Source organism: Pinus tabuliformis, chromosome 5_2 (assembly GCF_031772625.1).
Source record: "Pinus tabuliformis cultivar Carrire ecotype Pingquan chromosome 5_2, CPIR1, whole genome shotgun sequence".
Classification (NCBI taxonomy): Eukaryota; Viridiplantae; Streptophyta; class Pinopsida; order Pinales; family Pinaceae; genus Pinus; species Pinus tabuliformis.
The window spans coordinates 154,738,669-154,761,017 of record NC_142306.1 but is presented as its reverse complement, the minus strand read 5'-3'; positions in this window follow the sequence as shown (position 1 = coordinate 154,761,017).

Here is a 22,349-nt window from a genome sequence, read left to right as displayed (position 1 = left end):
AACGTGAATTTGACTATATTGAATATCAACATATTCCAAGATATTTAAATACATTAGCAGATTCAATTGCTTCTCGAATGTTAAGTAGACATTTGCAATAATCATACAAGTAAATTTAAAAACATTCCATAACATGTTTTACAAGATAAGCCGGTAATAGTGATATAGTATAACATAGGAGTGTGTCAAATATACATCGTCTTCGATCATAGGTTGAAAAACACCATATGATCGGCAAAAATGATAGTACAAAAAGCATAAAATGTCATATATGTCTACAACAGGCGATCATGCTATCACTGGTGATGATCTCGATAAGAAACCACTGTACGGGCCACCCTGCAAAGGAACCTCCTGAAAGGTCCTGGGATCCCAATCACATAGCGTTGTAGCCTAAGAGGAATGTCATCTATGCTGGTCTCCGGAATGTCTCCTGTCAATCGCTCTAGATGGATCTCCAATTCGGCTAAGGTCTCTGTTGATTCGTCCTGTAGGGCTGGTGCTGCTGCAGCTGGTTGTGTCCTCTCATAGGGCCAGAGAGTGGCTAGTCGCCGTGGACCTATATATGCATTTGAAACTTTTACTATCAATTTTGGGACGAGATAAAAACAAAAAAAAAGTTAAATTAGAAAATGTTGAAAATGATTTTACTTGAATCATCCCATTGCTTTCCTGGTGGAAGTGCCATGTCTGGGTCACCACGAAAATCTACCCCAGCGTAAGGAAAGTCTTGAATAGCAAAAACTTGGTTCTCCAACCAATGAAAATACTCAGGAGTGAATCGAATGACCTCTATCCCCTCCTCAGGATGACGGGCCATAACTGCAACCCATCGCATCAGTTTGAGCTCTCGAGGAAGTCCAGCTCCGACAGTGAGATGCTGTGGGACCAACATTGGGACCCTCTCCAGACCAAAGCTCGCGACTAAAGCACCATATCCAAAGGTCTTCAGTTGTCCGTTCTTTTCTCTAGTCAGTTGGCCTTTTATATTAGCCAACACAACATCGCACTAGTTGAAAATGGTGCCTCAAAAGCAGTCTACTGCCATCTGCATCTGGGATCCAGTGGCTATATGTAGTGCTGCGCTTCCGCAGAGCCTGGTAACAGTAAACGCAAACTCTTTTAGTTCAGGAAGGGATATGGTTTTGATATCTATCCCTTTGTCTCTAGTCTGGTCGTTTCAAAACTCTAGCCGGAGGCTATCGACAGACTGGCCACCTGGCCTAGTTCCGAATAGAGTCAAGTGTTCACCTCTCTTAGGCAAACCAGTCAAGAAGTAAATGTCTGCCAGCTCCATTTCGAGCTGGTGACCACCAATGAAGAAGCACTGGTCCTGTATGCTCCACTTGTCTACCAGCCATTGCAAAAAGTCCACCTGGGCCCTCATGCCAGGTATGGCCCAGAATTTGTATAAGCCACATGCCTTAAATGCATCAATCAAAGGTTGATGATTTATCATGGTGAGATCTACATCCTCGTGCTCCCATTCTCACCAATCAAGCATGATGTATACTCTACACTCAACAAAAAGGCGAATTAGAATATCTAAAAGAAAAATTTTTGGGTGAAATTTTAGAAATTTAGGTTTAAAAACCCTTGCTGCGGGGACCACACCCTCTCTGTTAGAGACAGTGCGTGGGCCTGCACTTTGACTTCATGGCAGGTGCGGACCCCTGACTTTTTCCCTTTTACGAAAAATTCAGGGTCCGTAGGTTACTTGTGCTATGCTTGCGAACCCCCGCGCGTGGGTTTCTAACCTAAAAATCCCTTTAAAAATGAAATCAAAGCCTAAAAACAAATTTGAAATGGATGAAATTAAAGAGTGGGATGATTTAGATTACCTGGAGGAGATGACGTTTGATTCCAACGGACGGATTTTCCGCAATCTTCACGGGAAGTTTCTGACCAAAAGCTCTCTTTTCTCACTCTGAAGTCAAACGGTAAAAATGAATTTACAAAAGCCCTTTTTATAAGTTTTTGAATAAATGAGTTTTTAATTTGTTTATGTTTCACTTTAAAGAGGTAACTTTTGAAGCATTTTTATCCATTTTAAACAGGTATGAGTAATGTTTGAGTTTTTATTCAGGATAACGGATTTTTCAGGCGAAATCAGTCATTTTCGACGAAAAAACATTAGAGTCACCTTTAAGCTCTTTTCTGACTCCTAAAACATGAAAAGATTGCTGAGTTTTTCTTTTTAAGCTCGTTAAAACGGAACTAAAAAGACGGTCCACTTACAACTCTTTTTCTGACCGTAAAAACATGAAAAGATTGCCGGATTTTTGTCGTTTCAAATTCGATATTGGTTATAAAACGACGTGTCATTGATCGCTTTTTTACTTTTTCGGATCAGAGGCACTAACTATGAAAAGTACTCCTTGGTCGTAATGATCAAGCGGTTCTCTCAAGTATTATTTTATACTTTTTCGGGCTTGGGAGACACAAATTTACGAAAAAGGACAACCATGGATTCTTCTTAAGTTTTTTCAGACTCTCTAAAATTGAAAAACGCTGAGTTTCTCCTATACTTGACTCGTTAAAATTTAATAGTAAAGGACCTGTTCAATTACAAACAGGAACAGACCACTCCTTCTTAGGGTTCGAATTGAAACTAAGTTGGACTCATCCGAAGGATGAGCTTATAATCAAGCAAATGTTATCCTCCTCAAGCTTGTCAAAAATAAAGAGGTACTTGCCAGAAATGGTGGGGGAAAAGAGAGAAAAATGAGCTTGCTTGTCATACTTTGTAACCACTCTTGAACACGACACTTTTATTCACTTGGGTTGGGAAATCCTTTGCCTAACAGTTGATCAAACCATATTGAAAGTCTTCAGTCGGTTTCTGGGTATTAACTTTGGGTCAATTGTCACCAAACCATCTGCTGTGTCGTTATGTGTTCAAGAGGTCAGTGCAAATAAGCCATTCATCTGCGAAATATCTGTCATCCATTTTGACCATCCATGAGTCAGTCCTTGCAACTAAATTTCTTCAAACTTGATCTATGATTTCGTGTTGTGGGCTTGCCTACGACAGATCATTTTCTATCAACTTCAGCTCATTATCTAGAAAGATGATCTAGAAATCGTTAGTACCTTGGGATCTGCATGCCTCAATGGCAGGTTTCTCGCCTTCGACGATAGGTTGCATCATTGACCTTCGATCAAAGGATTCCGTGACATGTTCAACATCAACACATATATTCACATCTCATGGATTATACTGAGTACTTTGAGAGCCATTGACATTACTGGTGGATTCTCTCACATTTGTTAAGAGTTTACATCATTGACTGGTAATCAAGTGGTTTCTACCATGTTCCACTTCGACACATTCATTCACATGGTTAGAATCGTACTATTTCGGGAAGTAGAAATCAAGACCCTGGATCTAGTTTCCACCATCCAAGTTGCGAGGAATTTTGTATTCATTATACAATGGACTATTCATAAACAGATGGTTGCGTCCATACTGTGTCTACATGTGTCTATAGTTGTGATGTATTACAAGATCATTCCTATATCAGAGCAGTAGTTAGTTTTCTAGTCAGTTTTGGTCTGAGTATGGGAATGCCTACCTCAACGATGATATGATCTCATATATATATTTTGCATTGAATGTGTTTACAGGTTCCAACCGGGCTCTCCACAAGATGATCCTCGAAATGATAAAGTACTTCACTCTTCTTAGATGATAAATGAAATCCTCATCTACTACAGACTTCGCACTTTAGGGGGCAATCTGTTACACAAAATATTGTCACCATGACTATTTGTAGTCAGTATGGGTCTATCATCATTCATACTGTCCTCCTAAGCAAGTCTCAAACCTCAGCTCTTCATGTCAAGCTTTGAAAATGAGAGAAAGACTTTGAAAATCAATAAAGCTCTGGTTCCACACTTTCTCTCACTATTGCCTGCGGTCCCGTACCCCCTGTTCATGTTACCTGCGGACTTGCCCGCTCTGTCTCTAAAGGAGTGGGTGCGGACCCCTGTGAAATTAAAAAAGGCACAAGTTTATTCTTAAAAACTCACTTTGGGTTAATTATAGATGATTCTAGAAGGAATCGTGACGTGGATGGTTTGCTCCTAGGTGGTTCATGCATCCCAAAAGTGAAGGAGCTAATCCCTTGATGAGAGGAGCTATCCCTTTGAAGGAGGGCTTTATCCCTTTGAAGGTGGACCTAGTAACTTCCCTCCATTGCACTATAAATTAGGCATTGGGCTAGTTTCTAGGGAGGTTAGAAGCTGAACATTTTTGAGGGTAAATGCTGTTGGAATTGAGACTTCCTAGTTAAGCTTGAGAGGAGAGATCACATAACTTTTGGCTTCATTGGGAAGAGAGTGAAACTTGTCAAAGTAGAGGAGACTTCTTGCTGGACCCTGGGAGGAGCTTGTACAGCATCAAGGCACAGGTTGTAAAGTTCTTCTTTAATTTAAATTAATACAATCAGATTCATTTTTCTCAACAAATTGTCTTATGTGATTTGTTTCATGAATTCCTTGATCATCATGATAAGTATGCTTTATTATATTGGCTTTTCAGGTGCTATTTAATTTGTGTGCTTGTTTACGTTTGCAGATTCTCTACAAGGGAGCTCATTTGGATCAACGAAGCGAGGCTTCCACAAACTTGCATTGGACCCAAGGTAGGCCTAAAACACTTGTTTGCCTTTATTTATAAATTGCATATTTAGAGAAAGATAGAATTTGATTGGTTTGTTTGTTGCTAGATATCATTAGATACTAGGGAGGTCGGTCTTGTCCGCAAGAACGACCCATTCTGTGTGACAAAATGATGAAATTTTGTCACAATGAAACAAAAGGGAGTATTAGGAGGGGAGTAATGTGATGGGAATAGGGGTTATGGGGAGAAGTTTGTTTAGGGATATGTAGGGGGTTTGGGTATTTGATAGGGTAGGTTTTTGCAGTGTTATGTTGACAAATAAGAGGAGGGGAAAGAGAATAGGGTTTGGTAGTGTTTTAGGGTAGGGATACTAGGAAAAATGAGAAAGGGAGGGTAGGGAAAAATGGTAGGTGAGGGAAAAATGGTGGGTGAAAATGGAACCTTGGCCTCAATACCACAATTATGCAACCCTAGCAACAATGGCCTTTGGTGTTTTCTTGTGGTTGATTTTATGAGTTTTGTTGCATTCAAACATAGCCATAAACCACCATATCATTTATAAACTTTGATGAACAAGTCATGTCATAGAGCCTACCTTTCAATTTGATGGGCTTCACAAGAAATTTGAGGAAATTTGGCATGGTTTTGGCCCTCTGTGGGTGTGCGCCACACCCGTTGAAAAAATACACTGAGGGATGGATCTGTGTGCGCCGTGCCCCTGTGTATATGCGCCACGCCCTGAAAACTGCCTCCAACCTTGCTCCAAACACGCACGATGCACACTCAAACACTTTGCAATTTCTCCCTATGCACTTGATTTGCACAATGGCTTTGATTTTGGTGGAAACTTGTATATAAAGACTTGGAAGTCATGGGTTAAATTTTTGCTTCTTCAAAAACCCATTTTTCTAATGTTATGTTTTGACACTTTTTCACTGACTTAAAGCAACACTGATTTTCACTTTCCCTTTGAAATTTTAGCTCAAATGATGAAATTTTTGGCACTCTTTCTAGGGATTGCACGACAGGACATTTGGCCACGGCAACCATGCCTGCATCTGAAGAAATCAATTGACGACTTTTTTGAAGATTTTATCACCAATGACATTGTTTGACTTTTCTTCAAAACAGAGTTTTGAAGAACAGTCGAAGTTTATCAATATGATGATGAAACTCTCTGAATCATTACTTTGTAAAGGCCTCACTCTGTCCTGCATGGCTTTACTGGACATATTTAAAGACCAAATTGATTAATCCCTAGACCTAATTATCGAAAATGACTTTTGTCCATTAAAGGACCAGACCTTGACTGTCATGGACTTTAGTGATCATTGACAAAATACCTAAGCCAGCAGGAGCCAGACATGAGGGGAAATGACTAGCATGACCTTTTCCGTCAGATTATGGCATGCCCCTAGCGGAATGTAGCTGAGTGAATGGAGCAGGACTCCTAAAAATGAAATGCATAAAGAGTTTTGATCTCTGATGGAGGACTGACCAGACCGACTCTAACATTGGCTCCAATGGGGGATGGTAGCTCCTTGGAGGTGCCAAGAACAACATATCTCTGGAAGAGCTAGCCACTGCCTTCGTCCATTGGGCTATGGAGTCCATTATCCCGAGAAACCAACATGACTCAATTTATTGACTGAAACTTGACTCAAACTGAGTCAATGCAAACTGAAATGACTGGAAAAACCGACTCAATGCAAACTGAAATGACTGGAAAAACCGACTCAATGCAAAAGGAAATGACTCATGACTGACTTAACTAAAACAAGAACTGACAAAACTTATTCAATGGCAGCAGTCCATCAAGATTCGAGGGTTTCAAATCATGATGAAAGCCACCTGCGTACTAATGCAATATGTACAATCATGTGTAGTGTGTCTTCCAATGTAACCAATCAAGTAGATGCCTCCTTGATTGATTCTCTTGCTCAGATCTTCTGGTCAACAACAGATACTGGTAATTGGGCATCCAAAAACATAATTGACCATGATCTCCTTCATCACTGAATATTGCAATAATCACCTTCACTGCTGACTGCAACAAATCTGCCATTGGATCCTGAAAAACATGAAGATTGATCTCTTGCTGAAAAAACAAGGTATCTTTTTCTCTTGATTCTGATCTTCCTTCATAATGTGCTTCATAAAAATTATGGTCCTGGTCTTCAAAAAATTCTAAACAAATAGGTGAGCAGATTTCCTCTTCAAAGAACATTTCAAAACATGAGACACATGAGGAAGAATCTGAAAGGGAATCCTGAATAGTCTGGTCTGCTAAAGTCTGAATATATGGTAGGTCATCTTCATACGATATGACAACCAGATTCTCATTATATTCATCATATTTATCAATCATGAGAAAAGCAACTTCGGATGTTTCATGAAACTCAACCATGACATTTCTATCATCTACCAACGATTCATCCAGAGAAACTTTTTCAATTACTTGAACAAAGCTCTCACCTTGTTGTTCATGAGCGGACTGGATTACCTCTTTATGAAGACCGTGTTCTGATGACATGAGAACATTTGGATTCATAACTCTGTTTTCTTCATTCCAGGTGATTTTAATAGTAGAATTCTCTTTCATGGGAATTAGTACAAGGTTTTCTTGGTCATCACAATCTAAATTTGAAACTTGACTTCCCTGCATGATGTCTTCTTCTATGCACAGATCTGAAACGACACTTTTTCTTTCATCACTTTCAGCCATATGGAAATCTTCCACCTGCTGATCTATAAAGCTGCTTACAAGACTATCATCATTTTCACCAGAGGAAGAAGTTCTACTGTCATCTTCTTGACCATGTGCACACTGCAGATTTGCGTTAACTTGAGCTATAACCTGACCATTCAAGAGTTGATCTATCTCATTTTCAGACAGAGGAGATAACACTTTTTGTTTTCTCTTGCTCAAACAGTGATTGTCTTCATTAATTTCAAGTGAAGGAGTATACAAATTTTCCTCATATAGCTGATCCATTTCATGTAATTCCTGTTGACTGTCAAGATGCAAAATTCCTTCATCTTCCACCGTACTAAGATCTTGATCCTGCTGCAAATTTTCATGATCGTCTTTATGCTGCTGAAATGGATTTTCATACAGGGCTTCCATGATCTCTTCATCCATGAAATTATCATCCTCATAATATTTCTCAAGGCTTTCAATAAAACCATAAGCATGCTTGCAACAATCCTGAACTAAATTTAATGATGGATAAGATTCTTTATATCTCTCAATGAACATGGCATGAAAATCCTTTAGACAGTAAATACAAGCAGCGGGCAAATTTTCATACCAAGATTGGGCTTCACCTTCTAGAGTGGCCAGGAATATCTTCATTAAGCAATCTTCAGGAAAATCAACCTTCAACTTGCGAATATGCATGTGAAATCGAACTAGATGTAAAGCAGCGTCCTTCTTACCATCATCTTTAAACGTAGGCAAATTCCTTGACCAATCTACTTTCAGAATCTTATTTGGAAAGCCTGGAATGTGATCTCAGCTCATGGGAGCATATCTTCTTGCAATCCGCTCCATTTTAAAAAAAAATTCTCAAAGCTACTGATCCCTCTGTAGTGGAGTCACCATGAAGCACCGGTTGCTGGATTCTTCAGTGAAAGGAGTCGCCAGGTGAATGATTTCAGCCGTCTTCTTATGTCTGATCGTTGTTCACCATCAACCATTAGCTCTGAACTTGAGATATGTACTGGGGCAAAACAATCTTCAAGCAAATCATTTTCTTCCCTAGTATGGTCGCCACTATGTTAGCACCTAAATCTGCCTTAGGCTGAAGAAAGGCAAAATTCTGGGTAACCACAAACCATGCTCAGTCTGGTAGCTAGCCCTACCAGAATAGGAGAGGGCTCTCTCTGAGTCACACTCAGTGAATAGATAAAAAAAAACGGTCTGAGATGACTTACAGTGAAATATTGATCTTAGGCTAGTAAGTGAATATGGATACAAGAAACAATTTTTTATGAATGGCTGAGTTTCTGGGATGGTATGGGACCAATGGACAGCAATGAACAGAGAATTTAATACAAAGGCATAGATTACTTCGTGAAGCAAGACCGGCGGAAAGTATAGCAATTTAGTTCGAAATAATGTGGAATGGAGAGATTGCTTAGGAGAGTGAAAAGGGCATAAGTACATGAATCCTTTTCAACGGAAGAAGAAAACTGAACATGAAATTTTCCCTCAGGTAGAGCAATATAAATGAATTCTACCTTATCTAACTTAGAAAATTTCACTGGAAATGAATATGAAATGAATTGTGAAACATAACGAAATACATAGGAAACATAAGAGACACATTTTCTACACTCACAACCACATGAATCTCATGAAACAGAGCCGCTGCCTTTCATTAATCCTCTGTCAAAATATACAATGAAGAACTGAGTTTCTCTCCCACAGTCTCCCAGAAATTACAAGCCAACCAACCCTTTGCAAATAGTTTGTATACAATAAATAGACTATGCCATGAGGAAATAGAACGACCAAGAGTTGGGGAGTTTTTCGAATCATTACAAATTGGAAGTGGAAAGCCAACCATTAGTGACAAGTGCAGCATTACAAAAATGAAAAATGGCTTGGGTGACTACTCGCTTTCCTTTGCCACTTGGATAGGAGCCCACCTTTAGTGAAAATGCTTTTTAAACATTGCCTTAGTTGCCGAGAAAAATATAGTGTAAATGAGCGGGCCCACTTGGAGAAAGTCGCGAATCGAAATTTCGCGAAACGGGCGCGATTTTGGCCTTTTTCTCTATATGCGCTGCGCCCATTTCTATATGCGACACGCCACTTTGGAGGTGATTTTGAGGTACCTTCTGGAGTCCAAATTGTGCCCAAGTGTGCTTGCTGGAAAGCCTGGCCTGTCTAATTTCCAACCTAAGTGGAATTTCTAAATTTGGTGCTCATTTGCCCCTCCAAAACTTCATTCTCCCAAGACTGCTTCCTGTGTGTCAAAATAGGGGCACAGAGGTCATTTTTTGAGTGTTTTTGACCTCCTGGGGACTCAAATCATGCCCAAATTTCTTGTCCAAGCACCAGTAGTTGTATCTTTCCCAATTAAACTGTATGCCTTTCACGCATTGTGCAACTAGAGAAGCTACTAGCGCTTGAACTTCGTCCGCGCGGCATTTCTGCATCACCTTCCCTGCTAAAATTTGGGTAGCCAATTGAAATACCTAGTCTATTATAGAAATAATGGAATATCCTCACGACTTTTTAAGGAGGTCATAATCCCTCTTCATCCTTTCTGCAAGGTCTTTCTCCCTAGTATTTCTGCCAAACTCCTTAGCTAGGTTTGCGCATTTATAAGGCAGGTGTGTGATTCTATGAATGAGCATATATGTAATGGGGATATGCCCTCCTAGCCATAAACAACCATCATGCACCAATGTGAGCAGCTAGCGCACACATATCGTATTGATGGGGGTGCGGTGGTAATGTGGTACCCACAACAGATTGAGTAACCTTAAGTGCTTGACACTGCAGACCCATTCCTCCATTTCCAACATTGTGACACCGGATTCTGCATATTAGACCCTTCACATATACTTGTTCGTCACCAAGTGTGGAAACTTAGCGTGGTCAATGAGGTCCCAATCCTCCATTTTCAGCAACGGGACCCTTGCAAGCTGAGGGCCTTCAAAAGGGACCTGCTCAGGTAGCAGGGGTGTGGATATTGTGAATTTCTCAACATCCGAGTCCTTCGTGACCTTTGCTTTTCCCTTTCGTGGAGGGATATACTTGGGTAACCTTGTTATGGGTTCCGTTCCTTCAGCATCAATATCTTTTGTTCCCTGGGCTTCTTCCGCCTCTAGGTCCACTATCCTCTTCGACTGCGTATCTTTCTTTTGTTTTTCTTGGGTTTCAGTATGTTTTCTTGGGGAGGCATGCACTGACACCTTCTTCTTCTTATCTTTCACAGATTATTTGGGTTTGGCAGGTTGGCTTTCTCTGGTAGGGGTAGGCTTCGGCCTAGGCGACCTCGAGGCCATAGGCACAGTAGCCGGAGCTTTCATACTTACAAGTTCTAGGGCAATGGTCTCAGAGGCAACATCACCAGTACTAACAGTTCTAGTGGGAATTGGTGTAGACATTTGCTCAAGAATAAGCTTTTGGTTTATCTTAGGCAATTCGACAAACACAGTGTTAGTGACTAAATCTTCCCAAACCAATTGGTTCATAGAAAACAGACAACGAAATTCACCAATAACTATGAGAGCGCAAATTGTTCTCTATTGGACCAACATGCGTAATTTATAGGGGGTTTTGAAGTCAAATCCGATCATTCCCCCTAATTTCTAACAATAAATGTTGTTTTGGCGGCAGATCTTCAAATATTTTTGACTTAATTTCTGCCAACCCGCTCCACTTAACCGTCTTCTGGCCATCAAGTCATGAACAGTAACTCTAATGGTCATTTTCCTACTGCATTGTGCGGTACCTTCCCCCATAGCGCAACTTCCTGGGTTGTGTCTCCGTCATTCTCCACGCAACCTTCTCACTGCATTTTCCTCCAAGCTGGGCAGTGTAGTTTATAGTCTCGCGCTCCCTTGCAAATGCCTGAAGCACTAATACTATCCTTCTGCCATATAGTCATTGTGTAGGATCCCCTGTATACAACTTCAACCTGCTTCCATTCACTCTTCACAGGAAGGGTTCCCCATTTAGCTTCGCAAGCTGAACTGCACCTCCATCTGTAATTTCTTTGACAATATATGGCCCTAACCAATGTATTTGGAATTTACTCAGAAATTTAGTGAATTTAATATCATATAACAAGACAAGATCATTTACCTTGAACTTGTGCAACTTGATGTGGCAAGCATGCCATGCTTTTCTGCTTTCCTTCTGCACTTGTTGATGGAATCCTGCCAAAAATTGGTCTTATTCAAGCTCCATTAGTTGCGCAAGCCGTTCCTCCAAGGCCTCATGATCTACCATATCCATCAGTGTTTCTGTGTACAAACTAGGAAGAATGTACTCCATCATCATTACAACTTCGACCCCATATACTAATATGAATGGTGGTTTCCCTGTCAGCTTCTTACAAGTAGTCCTATAAGCCCATAGTACTACAGGTATGCACACATCCCAGTCATTTTGTTGTGTGTTGCAGATCTTCGTCAATGCATTCTCCAAAATCTTATTGAAGGCTTCAATAGTTCCATTGGCCTGTGGGTGATAGGGTGTACTCTTTTGGTGGTAGAACTGGAATTCTTCAGTCAAAGCACTGATTGTTTCGTTCAGAAAGTGCGTACCCATATCACTCATCAACACTTTCCGGCAAGGGAATCTGGTTAAGACATACTAAAAAAAAAACTTTACTACCGTAGCCCCTATACAATCCTTAACCATTTGTTCTTCCTCCCATATGGTTAGATATTCTATGGTGGGGATAATATAGCGCATGCTTGTTTTCTTTCTAGGGGGCTGAATTGGTCCAAAAAAATCAATCGCCCACTTCTCAAATGGCTACAAGGATACTTGAGGATGCAGGGGTAACTCATCTCTTCGCGATCATCTTCCAGTTCTTTGACATGCATCACATGCCTTACAATATGCCTTGGAATCCTTGTGCAAAGTTGGCCACCATAGACCTGTGTGCAAAATCTTATGCATAGTTTCTTTTCCTACATAATGGCGTCCCGCATCTCCCCCATAAGCTTCAGCAAGAATGTTATCCCACTCAAATTCCGGCACATATCTTCACAAGATTTCATCTGCACACATCTTATACAGATGTCCCACAATGGCTGAAAAATCGGCCGCGTGCACTACTAACTCCTTTCTTTTCCGGGTTGCATATCCTTCCGGTGCCATCCCTGTAGTCATGAAATGAATAATGTCTACAAAATGATCGTCTGCTATGCGCATCGCAAAGAGCTGCACATATGGAAAACCTTCCACCAGATTATTAGGCTCCTCTCCTTTTTGGATCCACGACAGATGGTCAGGCCCCACATTTAACCTTCCTGGCTTCATAATGACTTCAAAGTCATACTCCTAGAATAATAGCAACCATCTGTAGATCTTCCCCCCCAACACAGGCTTATTGATCAAGTATTTCAAGGTAGAATGATCTATGTACATCTTGAAATGCTCTCCTAACAGACAATGTTTGAATTTTTTTAGCGTGTACACCATGGCCAATCCTTCGCGCTTAGTCGTTGAACAATTCTTCTCGGCCTTCGATAATTTCCTACTAGAAAAGGCTATAGGATGGTCCATTTCTCCTTCACCTACCTACATTAGCACTGCACCCAATGCAATGCTAGAGGCATCCACATGTACATGAAACTCCCTTTTCCAATTAAGGAATACCAAGATCGGCGCAGTGACCATATTTTCTTTTAACACATCTAAGTTGCGCTAACATTCTTCGTCCCAACAGAATGTTGCATCCTTCTTTAATAGTTTCTCCATGGGTGCAGTAATCTGAGCGTAAGCTTTGATAAATTTTCTGTAGTTTCCCATATGTCCCAGTGTTGCACGTAGCTGCTTGACATTCCTAAGGGCTTCCAAATTCACAATTACCAAAATCTTTGTGGGGACCATCAATCCTTGCTTTCACACCATGTGACCCGACAAGATCCCAAAGGGAACACAAAATATGCATTTATTCAAATTCAGCGTGATCTGACATGTATCCAACATTAGGCATAGACTTGCTACATGGCGCTTCACTAATCCAAACACCGTCCAGTCATCAATGTAGACTTCCAGGAACTTATGAATGAACTCCTTGAACACTGCTATGAATACATGAGAAAATATCACATACACATTCTTGAGTCCAAATGGCATCATAGTGTATTGAAAAAAACCCCATTCCGTCGCGAAGGTCATTTTTCTCCTATCCTCGTGGGGCTCTGCTCTCATCATCTGTAAGTTCTACATAGGCTATTGAGGCTGCGCTTTCTTCTCCTGCATCTTATCTATCAGCACCGGGAATTCTTATATAGTATGGTCAAACTGTCTATAATGATGGGTGTGTAGGATTCTGACACTCTTGTGCATAGTGCCCTGGTTGTTCGCAGTTGTAGCAGATAATCTAACCCCAGCCTCTACCTGGTCCTCCTCTTCCTCGGCCCCGTCCTCGACCCTGGTAACCTCCGTGTACTCCTTTGGTGGCCTGATCTGGAGGCTGCGTTTCTGCTTACATCCGATATGTAGGCGTTCTTTCCATCATCAGCCCATAGCTTCGACAGTGGCACTCATCGTGGCCCACCGATTTGCAAAAGTTATAGAACAACTGCTAGGGTGTTTGGATGAACTTTTGAAGTAAATGACAATTATTCGTCACATGTTGTCCAACAACCTGACAAATAGCACACCATAGCACAACCCCCACGCTCGGCCCTGCTGGGGCTTCTGGTTTCAGGGGAATTGGTCCCCCTCCTGTAATATAATTCACGTACATGGGATAGTGGTCTTTATCATGCCCCTGGCTCTTGCACTTTAAACACTAGACTTCCGCGTGCACTTTTGGTTTAGTCTCCTTGTCTTTCTTCAAACTCTATAATTCTAGGTGTAGGCTTTGTAACTAAGAGTGGATCTGTTGTACCCCCAAGGTGGCATCCTGAATAGGTGATGCATGTAACCTCATTGTGATTTCCAAGGCTTCTGCCTGCGTTCCTATCTTCTGTTGTGACAGAGAAATTCTCAGGTGGGGCAGAAGCGAAGCTATAAACCATTCGCGATGCTGACTATCTGTGAGCTGCATGTTAGCTTCTTGAATCTGACACTTCAACCTTTGATCTAATTCCCAAGGCGTCTCATCGACCCTCATCATGATTTCTTTAAATCCAATTACTGACTGTGAGTTAGACTTAGGCTTACTAAACTCCTTGTTTAAATCCACCTTAGTCTTTGCTAGCATTGCAAGAGGATTATCAGAACAATACTTAATATACCAAGTTAGCGCGTGATCCTGTAGAGCGGTAATCAACTGTGCCTTCATTATATTGTCATTAGTAATCTGTTGCATTTTCCACACAACATTTGCAACAAACCAAAAATAATCTGCATCTTCACTCCCTATGCCCTTGAAAATCGACAGCTTCATCGCATTCACCATGTTGAATGGTCGTGGTGGAGGTCGAGGTGTGGGAAATGGTGTATGCAGTGGAGGTGGAGGTGGAGGTGGAGTGGATGAATGATTTACTTGAGGAATCCCCTAAGTGATTAGTTGAACAGCGCTTTGCGACAAAGTCTGTTCCGCCCCTTCGTCGTCACTTAGAGGAGGTCCAATCAATGGACTATACTCTGGTCCTGATCCTTCTCGATTTGTAAAGAATCGTCCACTCTGCGTAGCTTCGACCATTAAGGTAATGGCATCAACCGTTTTTCACATAATAACATTTTAATTCAAGTATTCAATGATCTTAAATACTTACCTCGCGGTCATGAAAAATCATCGCTCCACTTCGCTATAGCTGACTGAGGTGTCAACTGCAAATTTTGTAACAAATCCTCCTAGAATTCGATCCAGGCAATGATCAATAGCCCGCGAGATCTTGTTTTCAGAGGTTTCTAGCTGTCGCACTAATTATGGAGTCCACACTATAGGACTATTGAGCTTCCTCTGTCCCTGACTATCTGTCACTTTAGCTAACCACTCATATAATTCAATTTGAAAAGTGTAGAAGAAGATCTCGTGTATCTCTGTATACAGATATATGTTCAACCACTCTTCCTTCGACAGGCATGGATTACTGTTTTCTTGCGTCGTGGACTTGTGAATCTTCTGATCCAACCACTTTTCAATTTATTTCTTGATCGGATTCCAATGATGCGACATCACACATCTCTTTCAAGAAGGTCCCATTCCTAGAAACAGAACCATTTGTTGGCTTAGGGGGTCCTGACCCAAGTTTAGAGTTAGCTGCGCCAACCAACAAAACCCTACACTACTGGCCCTTTCGGCAACAACCTGCGTAGCGTAGGCTGTAGTCTCACCTGAAGCAGTATGGGGGGGGGGGTACAAGAACCAAGTTTCTGCATCCAAAGACTAGTGTTATGTCTTTCAATGCCTCAGATTTTCCTTCATTCAAAACTATACACTCTTAGGGCATGTTGCTGCAACTCTGTTATAACAACCTTCAGACCTTCACGAAGGTCTACGACCTGTCCTTGTGGACCCTTAACAATCAATTTGTCTACTTACGTGCATCAGAGAGCAATCCTAAATTAGGGTTTGCGCAGATTTACTTAAGTTATTCATAAACACTAGAGAATTCATCAGAGTCTTCACAAAAGTACTTAGACATGCATTGTGTACATCATTAACACTTATTCAAGAGAATCACGTAACATTAAATCAATATTCCATAAAACATATCATTCATTGACAACATATAACATTAACAGAAACAGAGATAAATAGATATAGGCAAGAATTCTTTGGAAACTGTCATTATTGATATTCAATTCAAGGTTACAGACTCAAAACTTCCCTGTGTACTCAGCTGCAAGGGTCTACAGACTCAGCTGCAGACTCTACCTAGGCCTCTGCACACTCAGTTGTAGAGCCTTTCTTCTTCTATCTTACCAACTTCTCCTTTCTATCAATTCTTCATACTACTTCTTAATACCTTAGACTCTCTAAGCTGACACACCTATTTATAGCCTTTTTCATACAATGCCATGGTCGCGGACCATGGGTAAATCTCAAAACCGACTCAAAACTTTACATAAAACAACGGGCTAAGCCTCTTTGAGTCCTATTCATCTACGCGCTCCGCATCCACAAATCGCAGAGACTTTACATTAGTTACAAAAATTGTACCAAAACTTGGGTTATCTTGACCCCAAACTAACCTAGGGGACCCCATCCCAACACTCAGTCCACCCTTATTGCTAGGCCCACAGGAAGGAAGAAATGAAGAAGAGGAGAGGAAGGAGTGGTTAGAAATAGAATAAAATGTAGGCTTCTATCCTAAAAAGGGTACACCATCTGAGGCGCCTTGGGATGTAAGAAAGGCCACCAGGGCCATGAAAGACATTGATATAGATGACTGAGTTGCTTAGAGGATGAGAAAAATATTCATTAGGGGGTTGATGATGAGGATGATCAATAGGTATATCTAGGGTCATAATGCCATCCTCCATCTTTAAAATGATCTCTTTCTCACATTTATTTACATTTTTTGTTATATTATGCTTAGTGAGGGGTGAAATATGTTTTGCTATGTCATGTGGCCTAATATGGTTTAAATGTAGGAATTGAAGAAATTTTGAGATAATTTCAATGTGGGAGCTCGGAGTAGACATTAGGGATAGATTCTATGAGGTTTTCCACCTCCTTAACTCCCTTAATCAGCCAAGATCACCACTTTATCTCTCATCAACTCAAGGTCATTGGAAGCCAAGCAGGACGAGGTCATGGGCAACAAAGCAAGTGCAGTTCAAGGAGATCTAGATCCACATTTCTTGAGTTTTGGGAGATAAACATCTCTATTTTCTAGGGAGATGTTGGTAGCTACTCTTTTGTATAAATAAATATGCCAAAGAGCTCATTAGGATTCGAACTTTCTTTTCAGCTAAGAATCTATTAATCTCAAGCACTTGTTACTACTATTTTTGATTTTTTATGTGATGTATTTGACATTTTGGCAATGATAATGGGAAGTTTATTATTGGTCCATATATTTCCTCAAAAATCCTGTGACTATTACCTCTATCTCATCTCTCTCATGGGAGTATGATTAAAGGAATCTACATACTATGTTGATGATTTCTTGGAAAAAGGTCTACATTGGCTATCTTGTTTTTCATATGTTTTTTGTAGCTTAGAAGTTGATTCATTGCATAGATCAGATTTTTTGTCATAAGTTATATAGATTTTAAATTCAACTCATCTTTTCCACCACTGGTTATGATATTTTGTGAATGATAAGAGAGCATGTGCATGTGATTTTGCAAGACTATTGGATCTACAGGTAAGGGGCCTTTTCACCATCTCCATTCAGGAATTCGCCACCCTCTTTTGATGAATCTCAAATATTGTTCTTGAGCTCTGTCTCTTAGGTCACCATGAGTAGCCCTCTTAGTGAAAAACTTGCCTTCCTGAAGTGTTGAGATTGGCTAGGGGTGTTGGTCACCTTTCATCCATTTACCACGACCTCCATCCAACTTTCCATCTCTTGATCTCATCATTCTTACTGTTCAAACCTTCTCAGCAGCATTCCTGTAGCATTACAAACCTTTCCTATAACATTACTGGGATCTTGTGGCAACTTCCTATAGCATGCTTGTAGCAGTCCATTTTTCCCTTGTTCTGACCTATAATTCCATCTTGGACTCCATGATCAAAGGCATCATGTAGGTCATTCCAACCATCCTTTTTCCTTCACTGCAATATAGAATAGAATTAGTTTCTTATCAAATGTTTAGCACAAGTAGATGTCACTTTATATGCAAGTGTGAATTAGATAGATGATGCATGAAATCTTGAGTTATGAGTTGGTAGGATCATTTCCTGTTTACAAGTGAATTTGACAACGAGATGGTTGATTGCAAATAGTGTAGTTTCCTTTCTGTAGGTAGTATATCTCTTGTGTTCTTTCATGAATTGATTCAGTAGAATTTACAAGTTGGTAGCATCTACAAGTTAGATTGGAAAAGAATTTATTTTTTCTACATTAGAGATAACCTTTGAATTTGACTTTCAGTACTTAATCTCCCTCTAATTCAGTAGAAGAATGGTCTTGGAGCCCTATTGATCAAATGAACTAGTTGAGGGTGGCATGAGTAGAATTCCATCTATTGTGTATATATCAGTGTCACCTTGAAGTTTGTACGAACCCTGGGTTGATAAATAGAGTTGAGGAGCCCTTGGGAGTTGCAACACTCTTGGTGCAATACCAGGGCTCACTAGTTTCTCTTCAAGCTCATTTCATTATTATAGTGTGGAGACTCTACCTGATTGCAAAGAGGAAGATTTGAGGTGAAGGTATATGGATGGTTGTAATATGATTTTTTCATGATTAATAGAAACATATGTTACTTCCATGTATCTATTTGTATTCAAAATGCTTTATAATTGTTTCTATGATATTTTTAAATAACGATATTCCGAGGAAGGTCACTTTTTGTCTCTGTTTATTTGTGGCTATGTGTAGGTATCGAGATCAGGTGCGGACAAGGTAGATTGCTCGAGTGGAGTGTGGGAATATGGATCAGATCCAAAATCCTTCCCCAATTTGTGAGGAGGCCATGTACAGACATATTTCTTTGTATTATATAAAACCGACTGCCTGAAGCATGTTTGATCATTTGGGTTGGGACACTATTGTACCTCTATTGGTCTTTACTTTAGTTGTCTAGTGATTTGATTTGGACATGAGATTACGGAGAAATAGCTCCTTGCATGCAAATTTAGATGCAACATACGATGCTTATTGAGTAATTAATGGATGCTTACAAGATCAAGAATATGGTAGAAACACTATATCATTCATAGGCCAATGGACAAGTAGAGAGGAATAACAAAATGCTTGAGTCCATCATCACCAAGACTGTTAGGTTACACCTCAAGGACTAGGTTTACTGACTCCCTGAAGCACTATGGACCTATAGAGTAACCTAGAGAACTACTACCAGATGTACTCCATACGACCTAGTGAATGGAAAGAGAGTGGCTTTTCCTATTGAAACAAATATCTAGACAGTAAGGACAATGGTAAAAATTGGACTACAATTATCCATAATTGAAAAACAAAGGCTATTCCAGATCAATGAATTAGATGAACTACGTTAGGATACCATGCATCAAACCATAGTGATACAAAACTAGAGTGCCAGGTTGTAATGTCCCCAACCCTGATCTAGGAAACATTACCACACACCACACCCAGGTACTACTAGAATTTCAGTGGAAGCCTCAAAACCTTAGTACAATATCCAAAACCATGGCTCATTCTAGAGCCCTTGTGATCGCCCGAGCCCATGAATAGTCCTTGGTAACCATTTAATACCTTTTATGAATATCAATTTGACTATATCAGTGCAACCATGGTATGTACTTGTACATGGAATCCATTTATTATCTTATAAATTATATATCTGCATGCATAAATATGCAATACCCAACCATTATGTACCATGTATTATTCAACATTCGTGGACATATTTAGCCAACAGGTTAACATGCCAGAGAATATCCAACATAATGGAATATTAACCTCATTGGCAACAAACCCTAACTAGGTTCGCAAACATAATCATTTAAATAGATGCAACACATGGTACTAAACCATACATTAAATACCCAATTTAGGATTTATTATTAGGTCTCATAATTACACATAAAATACCATGTAACAACATGTTAACCTCATGCACAATAGAATAATACATACACCTTAATACATATACATAATTACCAAATACCAACTAGGTTTTATAAATAAAAAACATATAATTGTAAAACATGGCATATAAATAAAATGTACAGTGGAATACATATTTATAATGCCAAACCTTAACTAGGGTTTTCAATAAAAAATGCACATGAACAAAAATTGGTACACATGGTACAAGAATACTTATCAATAATTGAAAACCAACTGGTTGTGGGCTCTCCACATTTGAACCAGCCATAGACTGCATGGTTCATAAATAGCAACCATGGGTCACCCTCGATATGGGGCTACAACCCCATTGGCAATAGTGAAAACAAAATAACAAACACATATCAATGAAAAAGGTACCAATGAATTAGACATAAATCTAACGACATGCTCCCACTCTCCCAAACATGCACCACAGTGGAACACCCCTTCCTTGTGCTTTGTTAGTCCCTCGGTAGTGCCCACCTCTTTAGGGTGCCTTTCGGCGAGCCAAGATGATCTTAGCTCTAGGATTGTAAGAGTTTTTTCTTCTCCCTAGGTACCTTTAAAAGCATAAACTTAAACAAATTCTAGTCAGTTTAGAACCCAAGCGTAGGGTTCACCAATTGGTTGCTCAAAACTAAATTCATAGAACTCCAATCAGTTTCAGATTCTAAACTTAGGCCTCACTAACTAAACCATAAACATGAATAAATGAATCCATAATCTTCATTTCCCCATTCTTAGGAAAACACATACTTCATATAACTACATGGCATCTCTCTTCCATGTGACACAACCTAACACTACATGGGCCTTAGGTGTCCTTTTCACCAACATCTCTCTTATCACCGCATTTCATTTTTCACCATGGAGTTATACTTCCCCCCCATACTATTTACCTTGGAGTGGGATTTGCAGAAAGCCATTATTTTATTATTAAAATATGTACAACAATTTACATCGTATTTAAAATCTCAACCTTTTGGCCATACAACCAAAACATCACATATATCTAGGCATGTTGGCCCCAAAATATATCTAACGTATCTGCATGGGTATGTAAGCCATATGATATAACTCAACTCACCAACATAAAGTATTATGGTCTTCATACATGTTACATGGGCGCTCTAGCCTTCTACACATATCAATGATTGATTATTAAATTAATCATTTTGGGGGGATTAGGGTGTTACATTCCCCTCCCCCATAGAATAACATCAGCCTTGGTGTTCCTTTTACCCTTCAGTAATAAACACTTACTATCAGGTCCATTGTCTTCACCGGTCCTCTATTCATGTCCCATAATTTCTTCCACTAATGTAAAATTCCCTCCAATGATCATAGTTTCTCAGTGTACACCTACAACATCCAACAAATATACAACCATATTATAACTATGTCTTTAAAACCAATGTTATATCCATAAGCATTCTATTTCTAAGAATTTCAATTCGTAATTCATATATTCATACCCAAAAAAAATAAGGCATGCAAATTAAATCAATACTTATATGTATTAGTAGATGGGATGTTGACTTCATGGGGCTTATACTTTCCCATCATCGGGTACATACCCAATACTCATTAGCCTGAACCCAAGTGGTGTACCCCTTCACTACATCTAGTAATCCCTTAGGTCCCATGCTACCACCTCCAAGGTGGCTTATTGTGTTATAACACATCGAAGATTTAATTAAATCATCTGTTTTATCTTGGCTTCTTCTTTTCCTCTCTTCGTACTTTCCCTTACAAGTTCAATCATCCCCTTCATTGGTTATCAATCCCTCAAGTGATTCATATTACCAAGGCCTTCATATGAAAGAAGAGTTTAGACCTATAAGAGTTGTTCTCTGTAAGTTTGTTGGCTTGAGAAATGAATGCATCATAAACAATACAACAACCATGATTAGTTTTTATATCAGATAATTTATTTGGTACCCCAACATATCTTTATCAATCAATATGCAATCATCACACACATGCTCATGCATACAAATCACATATAATATTTTATAACACATCAATAAGAGAAGGTTTAGAAAGTTTTTCCTTCTTATTCCCCTACATATCATAGATTTCAACAACATAGTTGTTCTATCTCATGAATTCACTTCTGCTTTACTATGAAAATCCCTATTATTGTTATCTAGATATGTATATACTCCCTAACAGTGAAAGAAACCATAGCTCTCCAATTCATTATTACAATCTCAATATAGCACTTTCATTAGGGAATTTTATATCAATCATTGCATGTTCCTCGACAACCATTGTACTCTACTCAAAACCCATGCTTTGAGTGATTATAATCCTATTAAAACTCATCATGACCTTATTGTAAACTTGTCACAACCTATTA